The sequence below is a fragment of the Camelus bactrianus genome, chromosome 34 (assembly GCF_048773025.1).
Source record: "Camelus bactrianus isolate YW-2024 breed Bactrian camel chromosome 34, ASM4877302v1, whole genome shotgun sequence".
Classification (NCBI taxonomy): domain Eukaryota; kingdom Metazoa; phylum Chordata; class Mammalia; order Artiodactyla; family Camelidae; genus Camelus; species Camelus bactrianus.
This window is the reverse complement of record NC_133572.1, coordinates 16,340,118-16,356,592: the sequence shown is the minus strand read 5'-3', so window position 1 is coordinate 16,356,592 and position 16,475 is coordinate 16,340,118. Positions and strand designations below refer to the sequence as shown.

The window sequence follows — 16,475 nt, the reverse complement described above, 5'->3', positions numbered from 1 at the left end:
CCTACAGGTAACTTAAATGACTGAATAGGCAGCGTAGCTTTCCGAACCATAGGACAATGAGTGTACTCTGGTTATAACATTGTTTGGTAAACTGTTACAACAAAACCTTTAGTGACAGCATGGTACATTAGCCAGCACAGCACAACAGGACAGAAATGTAGTCAGGTACACGCACTGAGCAAAGGAGGCCACGGGCAGTTTCCACCACATCAGGGAGGACCCCATAAAGGACACCATGAAGAGGGGCTTTGTTCAGCACAAACCTCATAGGCATTAGCAGACAGCTTAGGACACGAAGACAAAGGACTGTGAAATGGCAACGCCTATAAAGTTGTCTCTCCTAGAGCAGCCGCATGAAGAAAGGTCAGCATTGCACAGCAATAAAAATCCTGTGCCGCTGACAGTGTTGTACAGAGTTCGCCCAGCCACCTGCAGGTGTGCTGTAAACATGTGTGCTTTTGAAAGAAGAAAGCTTCAGAACAGAGAGGTTGGTCTTCTTACCTGAGGGCTCACAGCAGAGTGAGTAACGCCAGTCTGTGGTCCTTAGTACCTCCTGAAATGATGCTTTTTCTTTTCCTTTCTGATCCATTGCTCATGACTTACTTCCCAGCCTGAGAAGAAATGGATTGACCCTCCTCACCACCCCCTCCTCCTCCTTTCTTTCAAGTTACACTTTTCTTTCTTTCAAGATAAATCTGTCTTCCCTTTGATAGAAGAAATAGGGATTTACTTACACTCTAAAATTATTCTTATACTTTTCCTGTTTTTACCCAAACTTCTCAAATAATGCTGAATTCAGAACAGGCAGTCAGCAAATACATGGTAGTGAATGAATGAACAACTGATGGAATGAATGACTGAAGTAGTGTGTCTATTAGGAATTGCCAAATCATTAGTAACAATTACTTGATAACAGTGACTTTCAAAAGATAGATGTTAATTTTCTTTTACATAAAACAAAAATCTGCAAGCAGGAAGTCCAGGGCTGTTCAGTAATTATACAATATTGTCAATGCCCTCAGGCCTCTTCTTGGTTTCTATCCCACTATTCTTTATTTTTTTTCTTGCCTATTTTTTAAATTTATTTTTTATTGAAGTATAGTCAGTTACAGTGTGTCAATTACAATGTTATAATGTGTCAATTTCTGGTGTACAGCATAATATTTCAGTCATACATATACATACATATATTCATTTTTATATTCTTTTTCATTATAGGTTACTGTAAGATACTGAATATAGTTCCCTGTGCTATACAGAAGAAATTTGTTTTTTTAGAGTAATTAATATTTGCAAATCTCAAACTCACAATTTATCCCTTCCTACCCCCTACCCCCCTGTTAACTGTAAGACTGTTTACTATATTTATGTGTCTGTTTCTGTTTTGTAGATGAGTTCATTAGTGTCTTCTTTTTTCTGTTTTTAGATTTCACATATGAGTGATATTATGTGGTATTTTTCTTTTTTTCTCTGGCTTACTTCGCTTAGAATGACAATCTCCAGGTCCATCCATGTTACAGCAAATTGTCCCACTGTCTGTAGTGCACAGAGACCTTTTAAAGGTTTCCTCATGGTTGTAAAATTGCTGCTGAAATTCCAGCCATCATATCTCAGTTAAAGGCATGAAGAGAGAAGAAAGGGGAATGGACAAAAGGAAGCAAACCTCCCAGATGAGTCAGCTCTCTTTAAAGACCTTCCTGGGACACCTACCCAGATGACCACTGCATATATCTCATTGATTACCTCCATCTGTGAGGTAGTCTGAGAAATGTAATCTTTGGCTGTGTACGTTGTCTTGCTGGAAAAAACTATATTCTTTTAGTAAGGAAAAAGGGCAGGGCTTAGGCAGTTGCCAATCCCTGCAATACGTAGCAGTCAAAGTTGCCTCTTGGTTGGGGTTTAATCTCTTAGTGTGTAAGATTAGATGCTCTTCCAATATAATGCATCTGTGGGAGAAAAAAAAAAATCAATGCTTTGTACCTTAGTCAGGGGAATACGAAAAGAAGTTATATGAGTCATCCTAGATGAAACTGGTGAGTCAAGGATCGGGAGATGTCAAGGCGAGACTAAGGAACTGGAGCTCTGGTTGATGCTGAAAAGCAAGTATCGTGGTAAAGGCATGAAAGAGCTAGAAAGAGAGGCAGCTGTGGTTGGAAAGTGGAACATGGGATTTAAGATTCCAGAGATTTAGCTGTTCCAAAAGTGAGTAAAAAGCTTTGGGGTTTGGTTTTCAACACACAGCAGAGCTGAGGGTCATTAGAGTGGAAAAGATTTATGGGCTACCGGGTTATAGAATCATATCTGTTGAATATGCTTTACCTATTTCTTAGCTGTGCCAAGCACAGATGGATTTTCTTTTGCTGTAAAAACAGTATAATTGCATTTTAGAAAATAGAGGGGGAGAATCCTTGTGTTTCCACCATCTACACAACTCACATCTCAATTCCACATGATGTATGTAGTTGCAACTGTAGCTTACATACGATTGTCTATCTGAGACAGGATGGAAGTAGGCAGGGCACAGCCACTCAAGGAATGACAGCAATTTAACATCAAAATGGTAGAAGATTCACCAAAATGGTGGAAGATTCACCTCCTAGTTGGCCTTGAAGATTAAGAGGTTTGACTTCTAGTAGACATTGAGCTTCATTATATGCTCATTGCAACCAGGTGATCAATAACATGCCCGTAGGCACCACGACAGCCCCAAGGCTAACCGCAAAAGGCCAGAGAATGGGCAGTGACCCAATTCCTGGTAATCTCAGCCCCTTCCCCAGGGAAGTTGGAATGGTCCCACCTGTAAGCCTGTGAAGCTACAGAGACCATAAAAACTGACACCACCATTCCTAGCAGCCCTTTTCGCTCCCTCCTCTTCGGAGACGGCCCACACTCTGTCTATGCAGTGTGTGCCTACTTTTACTTTAACCTGAGCACCTGACTCCCACACCTCTTTCCTTGCCTTTCTCTTGCCTTACACTCTATGTGGTGTGTATCTCTCTAAATAAATCTACCTTTACTCAATTGTGGCTCACACTTGAATTCTTTCCTGCACGAAGCCAAGGACCCACACCTGGCTGGGCACATCCCAGGGACTCAACTGAGACCTGGGACATGGCCCTCCTCACGGACCACATCCATTTTCCTGCATCATATCCTTCTATTTTAATTCAATATTATAATGTAAGCATTTTCCATGTTGTAACATAGCTATTAGAATTAGTTGCTGGGTTCTAAATAAGTGTTTTAAATTACAGTTTGGGATGCTCCAGACCCCAATCAATATCTCATTTTTGTGAAATCAAAGAAGATTGTGAGACTTCAACCAAATTATCAGAAATAAAGAGGGACATGACTCATTTTTGTCTTACAGTTAGGAAGCCATGGACTTCTCCTCTCTCTTATCTTGTTGTAAACATCACTCTTCTCGCAAGATGATGCAGGAAAACAGATGTGGGGCATAAGGAGGGCCGTGTCCCAGGTCTCAGTTGAGTCCCTGGGATGTGCCCCACCAGGTGTGGGTCCTTGGCTTTGTGCAGGAAAGAATTCAAGTGTGAGCCATAGTTGAGTAAAAGTAGACTTACTTATAGAGGTGTGCACTCCATAGACAGCGTGTAGGCCATCTCAGAAGGCAAGAGAAAGGCCAAGAGGTGTGGGGTTTGGTTCAGTTTAAAGTAAAAGTGGATACACACTCCACAGACAGAGTGCAGGTCATCTCAGAAGGCAAGAGAGAGAGAGAGCACGACCTTGAGGTGTGGTGTTACTAGTTTTCATATGCTAACAAGTGAGAGGATTATTCCAACTACTTTGGGGAAGGGGTGGGGATTCCCAGGAATTAGGCTATGGCCCTGTTTTTGACCTTTCATTGTTAGCCTTGGAACTGTCATGGTGCCTGTGGGTGTGTCATTCACCATGCTAGTACATTACAGTGTGTATAACGAAGCTCAAGGTCCACTGGAGTTCAAATCTCCCACCATCTTGGGCCTCAAGGTCTACTGGGAGTTGAATCTTCTGCCATCTTGGTATTAATTGCTGCATCATTCTTTTAACGGTCGTGCCCTGCCCCCTTCCCTCTTGTCTCAAAAGGACATATTTTGTTTTCTCTTGAGTTGGAAAAGATTTAAGTTTGCTAAAAGACTGGATGATATGGTGGAGTAATACTTCATTTTACTTTATTGCATATGCTGCATTGCATATTGATTCCTGGAATTCTCAATTTCTCCTGCCTTGACATCCTTCATTATTGCACTCCAGACTCAACCGTTTTCTCACCAGTCCCCTCACATCTCTTGGCATTGCTTCATCCTGGCTGGTGTGCCCAGAAACTTCCCACCAAGGTTCAGTTCACCCCTCCTTTTGGTTCACCTAACATAGCTATATGAACTTATACAGCCCCGTTTTTGCCGAAAGATTGGCGCTGTCCCCGAGGAGCCAAACTGAAACTCAGAGACAAGGTCTTGGAGTTCAGGAGAAAAGAGGCAGCTTTATTGCTTTGCTGGGCAAAGGGACTCACAGCAGGCTGGTGCCTTCAAAACTGTGAGCCCACCTTGGGGATGGGGCAGGGTGGTTATACAGCCATGGCTCAAACAACAAAGCATCGATAACAATCAACAGAATCATTTTCTCGTCATAAGACTCAGAATGGCGTCATGATGCCTCCAGGCGACCAGTTCTGTAGAGGCTAGTGGTTGTCACTTTTTTGATCTCTTTTTATCTCGTAAGCGCCCAAGGCGTGGTCTTCTTGGTATTTAGCTTATTTTGTAAGGTTACACAGTTCCCTGATCTTCTAGGAGAACAACTCAGAAACCAAGTGTGATTATTACTTTTGATGACTGGAATAAAGCAAAAACAGTAAAATTAATAGCTTTATTTTAACAGCAAGTCTGGAACTGTGAGTAGCAACCGGTCAGTCAGGTTAGTTGACCGTTTCAAGGGCAAAAGTAAGAATAAGCAGTCTGTTAGCCTAAGTGCGGCCATTTTATTAACTCTCCTTCACTGTGGATAGAACCCCTGCAAAAGTAAATTTTCCATTGTAGACCAGGCTCAGCGCCACTTAATGATCTTTATATTTGTGCCTGGCCTTTTCTCTCTCCCATTTCCCACAGTGGTTGGTCCAAACACTTCCCAATTCTTCAGCCTCTTACATTTGGATTCTCCAGGGATCTGTCCTTAGTGCCTTCTCTTCTCTCTGTGTTCATTGCCCTTCTTTAACTACTATCTGTTGAATATCTCCCTGCAAATCCCACCCATGCATAATACTGCACTGGGCACCTAGATGTTTGTGCTCTTGGATATCACATGGACATTTCAGGATCATAATCATTATATTTTATAAATGTTAAAGCTTAATCAATATAAGTTCTACATTTCAGTTAATTCCAATGACATCTATCCAGCCACCAATTCAGAAATCTGGAATGATCTTTTACCATTCCTCCCTCCCCACTCCCCATAAGTATAATCATACTCTGAATTCTCTCTCTTATTTTCTTTCAAATCCGTCCCTCCTCTTCATTTGCATCCAGGCTGTGTTAGTCACTCCCCCAGCATTAAAGACGATGGTCTCATAACTGGTCCTCCTAATACCTCAGATGCTTCCTCCAAGCCACTGTCTTCTCTCTTAAGAGAGAAGCTTATAAAACATGGTTGTTCATATTATTTGGTCTGTCTGCTAAAAACCCTTCAGTAAGCTCCCCATTACTCAGAAAAAAGTTCAAATTCTTTCATGCAAGAAACAAAGCCCTCTGTAATTTGAACTCAGCCTTACCTTTCTAGCGTCATCTCTCACCGCCACCATTCTCCTGTACTCAGCCACACTGAACATTGTCCTCGGCAAACGTGCCCACATTGTACCCTCTGCCATGCTGTTCCATGGCTGTTCCATTTTCTGCTGATCGTCTGTTGGGTCTTTGGCTAATTCACCTCCTTCCTGAACTCTCAGCCGTCAGGGTTTTCTCTTCCCTCTTCCCCTTGTTTTCTGATCACACCACTACCACTGGTCATCATATTTTACTATGGCTTTTCATGTTTCTGTCTCCTGCACTAGATTATGGGTACCTTGAAGGCACAGACCAGATCTCAGTCATTTTTATCTTTCTAGTGTCTAACATATATTAGTTATCTAGGAAAGACTAAAAAAAAAAAAAAAAAAAAAAAAGCTACAATCCTCTGACCCTGGGTCCCCTGTAGCTCTCTCTTGTGCTCATTTCCCTTCAACCTTCTTGAATGAATTTTCAGCACCTTGTAGCTGCATCTCTTTACTTCCCATTCACCTTTCCAACTCAAGGTAATGGATTCCTACCATCTCCACTTCCAAGAGATGCTCCTGGAAGGTCAGCAATGATTGGCATATTGCCGAACCCCATAGACACTTTCTAGTACTTGACTTATCTGATTTGTCCCCTGCCTGTGACACTGGGACTACTCTTGAAACAGAGCAGGACCTGGTGGGGTCCTCCTTGGTACAAATCCTTTCAGCCTCCCATTTCTCTTTTGTAGGAAATGGGCTTCCTTCAGCCTCCATGACCTTCCCTGAGTTCCAAAGGGCAGATTCAAACAGTTGCTAATCAGGGAAGGGAAGGGAGTGTAGACAAGGGAGGAACAGTCAAGAAACCTTTAGTGCAGCCGTGGGGCAGGGTCCTGGCTCCTCCTCAAGGAATATACATAACAGTACCTTTGAGTTCTTCTGCAAGAACTTAGGCCCCCACACAGGTGGAGGATGGTAATAACTTCAGGCTGAGCACAAGATTCCTGGAACACCTACCTTGCCACCGACCAACCAGAAGACAGTCACACACCCTCTCCCCTCACCCCAAATTTTGCCCATGGAAACTTTTCCCCCAAAACCATCAGGGAGTTTGGGTTTTTTGAGCACTTGCTGCCCATTCGCCTTGCTCAGTCCTGCAATAAAGCTTTCCCTGCTCCAAACTGACGTTTCAGCTTGTTTGGGCTCCCTGTGCATCAGACACAGGAATTTTTGTGTTCAGTAATCACTGCAAAGCGCTGTCTCTCTCCCTGTGACACAGGGCAGTCCTCCTCCCTTTGTCCTGCTTTGTAAACTCTCTCTGCCGCAGTCCTCAGTCCACCACTCTCCTTATCTTCCGCACTTCTGTAGAAAACAGCCACATTTTAGTGAGTTTTAACTACCACTTACATTCTAATAAGTCTCCTGCCCCCATCTCTCATCTGCACTTAGGACTAGAACTGCCCAGTGGACATTTATAGGTACATCTCCCATAACCTGCCAGCCTGAATTAGACATCTCCCCTCTCGCCTCCCCTCATCACTGTCAGCCCCGCCCTTCCCCTGCCCTGGCTCCTGAGTTTCGAGCCATCACAGTGCTGTTCCTCCACAGTTGATTCATGAAATGCAGTGCACCCTATGTCTTCCACTTTGTGCCTTCTGAAGCACAAGTCCCACTTTGTTCTTCCTTAGTATTTTTTTAATCTTGCTCCTTTTTTTTTTTTTTTTTTTACTTTTTGAAATATCCTTTTTTTTTTGGAGGGGGCAGGTAATTATGTTTATTTATATATATATATATATTTTAAAGGAGGCAGTGGGGATTGAACCCAGGACCTTGTGCATGCTAAGCATGCCCTCTACCACTGAGCTCTACCCTCCCTCCTGTTTCTTATTTTAAACCCTTGAATGGTTTGCTGTCCTCTAGGATTAAGCCAACATTCTTTGGCACAGCCCAGCAGGCTCACCTTGACCAGCCCAGTCTCCATCTCCCTTTCACCTCCTGCCACACCCTGCTTTGCACCTTTATGCTCTAGTAACCTTGAACTACTTGTAGTTCCACCGTACTTCTTTGTTTTGTTTGTAGAATCTCTCTGCCTCGAATGCTCTTTAACCCTCCTTCACTCCGATGACCCCGATCATCACCCAGATCTTCCTTCAGGACGTTTTCTCCAGCTCTCCGGGCTGGACTGCTCTCTCTTGCACATTCTTGCTTAACATTCTTCCTTAGCTTTATACTGAGATTGCCTTCCCGTGTCACCATATCCCTCATGGAAGGGCTAGGGGCTCCCATTCTGGAGATACTCTGAGCTCAAACCCTGCTCGCACCTTATTAGCAGGGTGACCTTGGGTAAGTTACTAAACTCCTCCAATTTTGAGTCTCCCCAGCTAGCAAAATGGAGATGAAAATGGAATTTAATTTACCAAGTTGCTAGAAAGTTAAATGAGGTGCACAGAGCCTGCCTTATGGCAAAACCTCAATAAATACACCGTGATTATCATTCTTCTGCACTGTGCTATATCCATTCTTGTATTGCCAGAGCTAAGCAGTGCTTTGCATATTGTGGGGACTCAGCACACAGTTGTTAAACTGAACAAACTGTTTATGGAACTCAAGTTCTTGTGCCCGACAGTGAGGCCAAACAAACCAGTTTCAGAAACTGAATGAATTAATAAATGAGCTAGAGAATATTTATGCGTACAAATGAGCCACACAGAACAAGTCTCAGTTAAAGAGTTTATCCCGACAAGTGCCAACGTTTTATTGTAGAAAGAGGCTGGCACAGTTGGTGTGCTGGTTCCTGTGGGGCACTGCTCGGATCCATCCTTCAGGATGGAAGCACTCACTCTTACTGCTGGGAGTGTGATGCCTGGCTTCTCGCAACTCAGTGTCCTCCTTCTGATGACTACACGGGGCTGAAAAGAGCCACTTGACCCAAGGTGCTGCCCCTGTCTGCATCTAAACACTGGTGGGCAAGGGGGACTAATGATGTCTGACCTTGCTTCAGCTTGGCTTTGCAGATCCATCCTAGCTGCAGAGCTCCCCGGGGGCCTGAGTGAGGCTCTGTTGGGACTTCATTGCAGCTCGATTGCTCCCCCTGCCCAGTCTTACTTTCTTAACATCTGTGCAGATATGGACCCTAAGAACACACCTTGTGACATCCTGTGCCCAATTTTCTATTTTAGGATCTGGAGAATCCAATCTGCAACATTTTGTGAAGGATGAGAGTCTGATGAATTACATTTTAGACACTGTGTATGAGATGTATATGAAATGACTAGATGTATGCCTGGCACCAAAATGGAAAATATGATGATTGTTTTTTGAGGGGTGATAGAATTTAGGTGGGATACCAAGATAGAAGTGTCTGGTTATGGCGACTTTAATCCCTGGCTCACCCTGTACCTTGAGTGCTGTAAATTATGAGTCCTGTGGGCTCTGTGCCCACCTACATGTGTTCTTCGTCACTTGTGTCCCACTGGGAAATGCAGGCATGGAAAGTGAAAGAAGTTCCCAAGGCTCCTGCCCAGGGCGCACTCTTGGGGAAATTGGTAAACCCTGTGTTGTGATCACAAATGCCCGGGTAGGCAGTGATTGCATCAAGGCAGTGACATTAGAAACAGTGTATTGCAGGTGCTTTATTTTTTTAATTTTTAATTTTTTTTTTGCAAATACTTTAAAAGTATTTCTTCTAGAGAGAAACTCACTATATAACTAAAGCTAAGGGTCTAGCTTGGCCTAAATGAATTCTTAGCATGGATGGCCAGCGCAGGTGGGTTTGTTTTTTTTTTAAACTATAGGGAATATCATAGTTTCTGTTTACGAATTACAAAGGAAACAGGTATACATTTTACTGCATAAAGTATACACACATACAAAAACTTAACAGTACAGAATTATACAAGTTAAAAAGTAGAAGTCCTCCGTCATCCCATTCCCCACCCTCAGAAATAGTCACCAGTAAGAGTTTGATGTAGCTCTGGGAGCATGTATCTCGCATACATTAGTATTTTTATAACAACGTGGTGAAGTTAACACATAAGCATGGATAGTGAATCTAAGTGTTAACTTTCTTAAGCTAATACAGTGTTCGGTCCGGCCCCTCAAGATGGCTGTCCTCTTGCTCTCTGTACATCCTCTGCTCCGCCCGTGCCTGCCTCACCTGCACCTGCTCACCTGTTGACCTTCCTGCATACTCGCCCCAGGCTCCGCTAGTGATTATTCTTATCAAAGGAGCGGTGAGGCGCGTGCTCCTCTCTTGGTTTCCCTGGTACCCAGTGAGCCGACCTGAGGTCAATTCCCCCTATAACTGCTAACTTCCCCCCGTCCCTGGGGGCAGAGACTGCCGCCCTGTCCTGCCAGCCACCTGCTGCACATGGTGGGGACCTTGCCTCAGGCATGTAAGCTCCTGCTCTCCATAAACCATTCATGCCTCTGTCACTGACTCCGGGCTATTTCCTGGACTGTGAAGCTGGGCAAGTACAGGCCTTGCAGGCCTGCGGGGGTACAGCCCAAGAGATAGATGAGAAAACCTCAGCTCTCTCAGTTGACTCTCCTGAGTGCATGACACAGGAGCCCCAGTTATTGCTAGAATATTGACAGTTTTTTTTTTCCTTCTTTCCCAAAATAACTTCCCGTGAGAACACCAGTGCGGTCATGTGTTTCTTGGGAAGTTCAGCTTGTTTTGCAGATGGTGATGTGTCATCATATTGCAGCCTCATTAGAAGGACTTCTTGTTTTCCCCTTTCTGTGTTTCGAGTCCCCATGTTCGTGCTGCACCTAGATTTGCTGCTTTCATTAGTTCCTATCATTTTCGGCTTAATAACAGCAGAGAATTAGAAGGTTTCTGCTTCTTACAACACTGCTAGTATTTCTCTTAATTCATTTCTGCCCATCACGACTTGTTCTCTCTCCCACCCCAGTACTGACTGCGTCCCTGTGTACATGACGGTCAGAGGCCTCGGTCACTCCTGCAGAAATGATGAAGAGAGGACTCCGTTTGTTTATTTTTGCTTTTATTTCGGTTGCCTGGGTAGACTGCCCTAGGAGAACATTGCTAAGATTTATGTCAGATAATGTTTTGCTTATGTTTTCTTCTAAGAGGTAAAAATCAGAAACAAACTCACAGACATATAAAACAAACTATGGTTACCAGGGGGAAAAGGGGTGGGAAGGGATATAAATTGGGAGTTTGAGATTTGCAGATACTAACTACTTTATATAAAATAGATTAACAACAAGTTCATACTGTATAGCACAGGGAACTATGTTCAATATCTTGTAACTTACAGTGAAAAAGAATATGAAAATGAATATATGTATGTTCATGTATGACTGAAGCATTACGCTGTACACCAGAAATTGACACAACATTGTAAACTGACTGTACTTCAATAAAAAAAATATACGTATGCACAAAAAAGGGCAAGAACTCCAGATTTTGAGGCCTGTAAGCCGTGAAATACCCTACCATTGAAAATGATACCAGTTTCCTTGGAGAATTTTGAAACAGAAAGTTTGAGCATAAAAGATTAGAAATCATCCAATTTCATTTTACTGAAGACGTATTTTTAACAGCACAGCAAAATAATCTAATGTGCAAACGTAAAATAAGTCAGAACTGTGAGTGGATTAGATTAAAATGCATTTAGCAACAAGAATCTGGACAGATACATTTGGATAAACAGATTCAGTGATTTGATGACAAGACCTGGACTGAGTCCTTTGCATGAAGAAAGGAAATGTCACTGCTGCTTTTGAACATTTCCAGCAAACTGGGCAGAAACTAGCGAGTCTGAAATTGTGCCAGTTATGTGAGGAAATTAAAGAAATAAATTATGTGAAGAAATTAAAGAAATAAAGAAAGGAGTTAGCCATCGCTGGCATCTTTTATTTAGGAGTTATAAATTTAGATTTTTCCGGTTGAAATTGAAATATATGGTCCTTGATTATAGACAGCTAGTGTTTTTCTAATAAGAAACAAAGGGCTAATTTATATTCGTGTTTCCTTTATCGTAGAAAGTAGGTAGAAATAAATACCCATATTGCTGTATCTGCAGCAGTAACTGTGAATAGGATATTTTTCTAGATTCTTATGGGCTATTTGCAAAGTCTTTAAATCCTTGTTTTGGAATTAGGCTTGCCATTAAAATTCCTCTAGAACGAATGGGACCTCACTTCAAAGAAGAGCAGTCTCAGGATTGGTGAAACGCACGTGCTTTTTATCTGCGCTGGAGAAAACGCTGTAATGCCAACCAGCAACTAAAAGATGCAGCTATGACAGAAATTTAAATGTAAAGTGCATCTGTAAAATAAAACTGTGAAAAAACGTCAACATACTGAAAACTTAATGATACAAGATGGTAGAATTCTTTAGAGGGAGAAAGAGTGAGTCAGAAAATTAGTGATGAAATCATCTCCCTGAGATAGTAGGATTAACAACCAGGAAAGCAGCCTTTCTATATTATGCATCTTATGCATCTTACAGGCCCAGAACTTTGATCTCAAAATGGTCCTCCTTCTTAGACGAAAGAAGATGGTAGTCAGGGAGGTGAGTAGTGATCTTCAGAATAAAGCAAGACTGCAGATTTTTCAATTGCCACCGTGCTTTTGTAACCATATACCATCTGAATTTTTTCTCAGTCTATTATGAGAAGCATAGTTGAGCCAGTCAAGCACAAACTTTCATACAGTAAATGTTTGGAGTGCAGTGGCTGTTATACCTTGGCTGTTATTCTTATACCTAGTGCAGCTCACCACACCTAGTTAACTAAATAAAGAGCATTCCCCGGGCCGATGCCCGGACGACCAACACACAACAAATCTGGATGCAGCTGCCCCAGGAATCCAAGCCCGAAGGATTGGTGATTTTACAGTGATAATTCTGTTCAAACTTCCCGGCACCCATGAGGTTAAAATCTTAGAACATCTAGGAAGAAAAAGAGTAAGTACTCCTAAAATAATGCTGGAAAGGGGCTAATAAATTCTCTGGCATTAACACCTAAGTCTGATGCAAATGAATTGAATCCCCTTGACATTCAGAGAGGAATTAAAGCTAATGAATTAAATATGCAAGTCTTCTTTTGTTGCAATTCTCTTTTGCAAATACTGCAATAATCTTGCATTGTCAACATTCTTAGAAAGCTACTTTTTAGCTATTTTGAACATATTTCCCTACTGAACATTTGTACACTTAGAATTTTAATGAGTGTGTTGATTAGTTTTCAAGATCCTGAGTTTTTCTTTCATAAATTTTAGGAAACAGACAAAGATGTTTTGTGTGTATGTGTGTGTTATTACACCAATATCTTTTAAAATAGATAACAAGATGTTTTATTTTTTGCAATATGTATATTGAAAGGTTTTTTTTCCTGCTGTTTTAAAAAGATACTCTAATCATAAGGTTTTTATAGGAAAGCAAAAGAGAGTAGGAATTTTTAGATTTTCTATCTAATACCAAAGTATTCACAAGATGATGAGAAATATGTTCTCATAGTAAATATTTTCCTTTTTTTTTTTATAGCCAAATGTTTCAATAACATATTTTAAACTCTGGAATCACTCCCACTCATATGAAGTCTAAATATATATATTTCTCAAGTCATTAATTCATAAACACGTTGGTGGAGTACATTTATGTATCTCAGTGCACGACACATTCCACTGGTAGTAAGCAGAGGATTCAGAGACGGATCAGCTAGTTTTGTGGCTGGTTGTCTTGATGCTTTATGGGTTTGTTCTTGGTGTAGGGCCCTTTCTTTGGGCTAGGGAGGAGGGGTATTTTTGGTTTTGTAATGTAGCTTGAAGTGAAAACAGAATGTGTCCCTTTTCTACCACCATATTAAAAAAAATAGTGTCTTTGATGACATCAGTTCTAAGATTGGTTGAATTGTCAAATTAAATTTTTAATCCAGGTTTAAAGGGGCCAGAGATTATCTGGAAAGGTCAGTCGAAAGCTGCAAGATGAGGTTTTTCACCAGAATGTGTATAAATACTGTATCCAATAAAATATGTAATGTAGGGATATTTTAGCCAAGTTTCATTAGACATTACATTCCTTGTTTGGAATGCATGGCACAGTGTTCCGTCTACCTGCTGCCTCGTGGATGGTTCATTAGCGTTTGCAGGATTATCTAGAAACCTCAGCGCAGCAGTGCTGGCCTCTATGTGAAAGACTGCATTGCCTGGAATTACTTTATTTGCATCAGTGAGACCATATACAGCAGCTTTAAAAAACCTACGATGCCAGCAATGGTCTCTTCTCCTTCTCACCCTCCTTTTTCTGTTCTTTTCTTCACTTTTTCTTAAAAGCATAAATCCTTCCCCAGAGCAATCAAGGGAATGGTAAACAGTCTCTACTATTTATTAATTCCCTAAGTGCTACCGACAATGGATTTGGGGGTATTCTAAAAGGCCTGGTGGCAGAGCTCTCTGTGTGCTTTCCAGAGATGAATTCTCACCACACACTTCACATAAGATGGTCCTGAAAGATCTGACGGTGGCATTCTCCCCACTTCCCGCAACCACGTGACACCTTATTCCACTCAGTTAACGGAAGACTAGAAAATATGTCCTCTAGTGCCCTAACTGGGACATTTCCCCAGGAGTCAGGGTACTCAGTACCCTGCTAAGTCTATCCACGTGGCCCATATTCCCTGGTGTTACTCAGCACATTCCTCAAATGCTAGTGTTAAAGAATTGGACTGCCTCTCTTTTCAGTTACTGATACCAAGACTCGTTTGACTAGTCCAAAATGGTTTGGAGAATAAAACTCAATTTATAGAAATATTAAGCCTCTATAGAACATTTTATTAAATTCTTACCTGTTCTGAAAGGTCTTAAGTTCTAATGAATCATATTTTTTAAACATTTTTTTAAATTTTAAAATTTATTCCATTTTAGTTTTAATTAATTTTTTTAATTGAAGTATAGTCAGCTTACAATGTGTTTCTGGTGTATGGCATAGTGATTCAGTTATACATTTATATTCTTTTTCATATTCTTTTTCATTGTAGTTTATTACAAGGTATTGAATATAATTCTCTGCATTATATAGTAGGACCTTGTTGTTGGTCTATTTTGCATATAGTAGTTTGTATCTGCAAATCCTGAACTCCCAGTTTATCCCTCCCCCCTGCATATTTATTTTAATTCTTTTGGGAGTTCCCCATTACCATTTCTGCCCATCTCCTGTAGACAAGAGCTCTTGATTTGTTATAAGAGCCTTTTTTTTTTTCCATTTATAAGAGCTCATTATTAGTGCCAAACTTCCAATGGGATTCAAATCCACATAGTAAGAAATTTATTCAAAGAGGCTATCCTGCATAGAGTAGCCCTTCACTTTGCTCTGTTCAACTGTCTTAAAATTTACTGTTTCAAACAGCTATGTTACTTGATTAAAACAATGTTAAAATTAAAAAAAAGAGCTCATTACATGTTAACAGAGTATTAGAAATATATATAGCATTTTTTTTCTGTTTATTGCCTGTCTTGTAACTTTATTTGTGGTGTTGCTGTTATTGTTTTTGGCCATTCGGAAAGCTTTAGATATTTATGTAATTTTAGCTTCAGTATTTTCCTTCAGAGAGGTCGGTTTCATATCGTCTACCACACACTTCAGACACCGGTCTCAAGCCCACACTATGACCTGCGCTTCTGACCATAACAGGTTACATGTCAGAGGTGCCCGCAAAGCCCTCTCAGGTGCGGTTCATTTGCTAGAGGGGCTCACAGAACTCAGAGAAGCATTTTACACACTAGATCACGAGTTTATCATGAAAGGATACAGCTCAGGAACAGTCAGATAGCAGAGGTGCACAGAGCAGGGTCTGGGGGAGGTGGCAGGGTCACGAGCTTCTCGGGGCCAGCCACTCTGCCAGCACCACCACGTGTTCCCCACCTGGGAGTTCTCCAGGCCCTCTTCTTTTGGGTTTTTATGGAGGCTTCGTTACAGAGGTGTGATTGCCTGACTCCATGGCCACTGGAGATTGAACTCAGTTTCCAGCCCCATTCCCCTCCCAGGAGGTCTGAGGGTGACACCAGAAGTTCCAGCCTTCTAATCACCTGGTGATTATTGGAATCACAGGGCTCCACTGGAAACCAGGCCCATACCTAGGTGATTTCCAAAAGTCACCTCATTAACATAACAGAAGACACCGCAATAGGAAAGTCAGAGGGTTTTAGGAGCTCTGTGCCAGAAACAGGGACAAAGACCAAACATGTATTTCTTATAAATTACAGTATCACAGTCATACATAGAGGTGGTTGTATGAACCAACTTGGGGCAACCCAACTGGTGGCACTGAGGGACTGCCCAGGCTGCTCAAGGTGGCCTCAAAGGTGGTACTCCAAGGTGGACGTGGCCTGGAGTCAAAAGTGAGAACAGAGGCAGTGGAATCGGTGTTGAATAAATATGTAAATCATCAGGTCTGGTTGAGCATTTCTGGGATGCTGTGTGCTCACGACTCCTGCTGCTAATCTTCCGTCCAGTGGACATTATTGCATCAGAAACCTCAGGCAGGACTGGGTGGTGGTGTCACCAGATGCACTGGGTCTTGGCTCCGGATTTAGGTGATTTAGACTACTCTTTGTTTAGATCACACTCCTTGCCTTTGTTATCACTGGAAGGGCTGTGCCTGCCTGGAATGGGACTACTCATTTCTGTGATCAGCAATCTAATAGATATGTAGTGAGCACCTACAGTGTGCATAGCTAGGCACTATGGAGGATGGAAAGATGA

General features: G+C 41.9%; 1 protein-coding gene across 30 annotated transcripts in view; it reads left to right on the top strand.

Moving 5' to 3' along the window:
* The window catches only part of LMNTD1 (lamin tail domain containing 1), a 314,635-nt gene that overhangs the window by 41,668 nt on the left and 256,492 nt on the right, over positions 1–16,475 (top strand). Inside the window, exon 1 of one of the 30 annotated variants that reach the window (XM_074357492.1) lies at positions 12,548–12,680. The exons of the other annotated variants lie outside the window; for them this stretch is intronic. The gene's annotated coding sequence lies outside the window, so the exon portion shown is untranslated. Of the gene's footprint in view, positions 1–12,547; positions 12,681–16,475 lie in introns of those variants that run through there. 30 annotated transcript variants of the gene reach the window in all.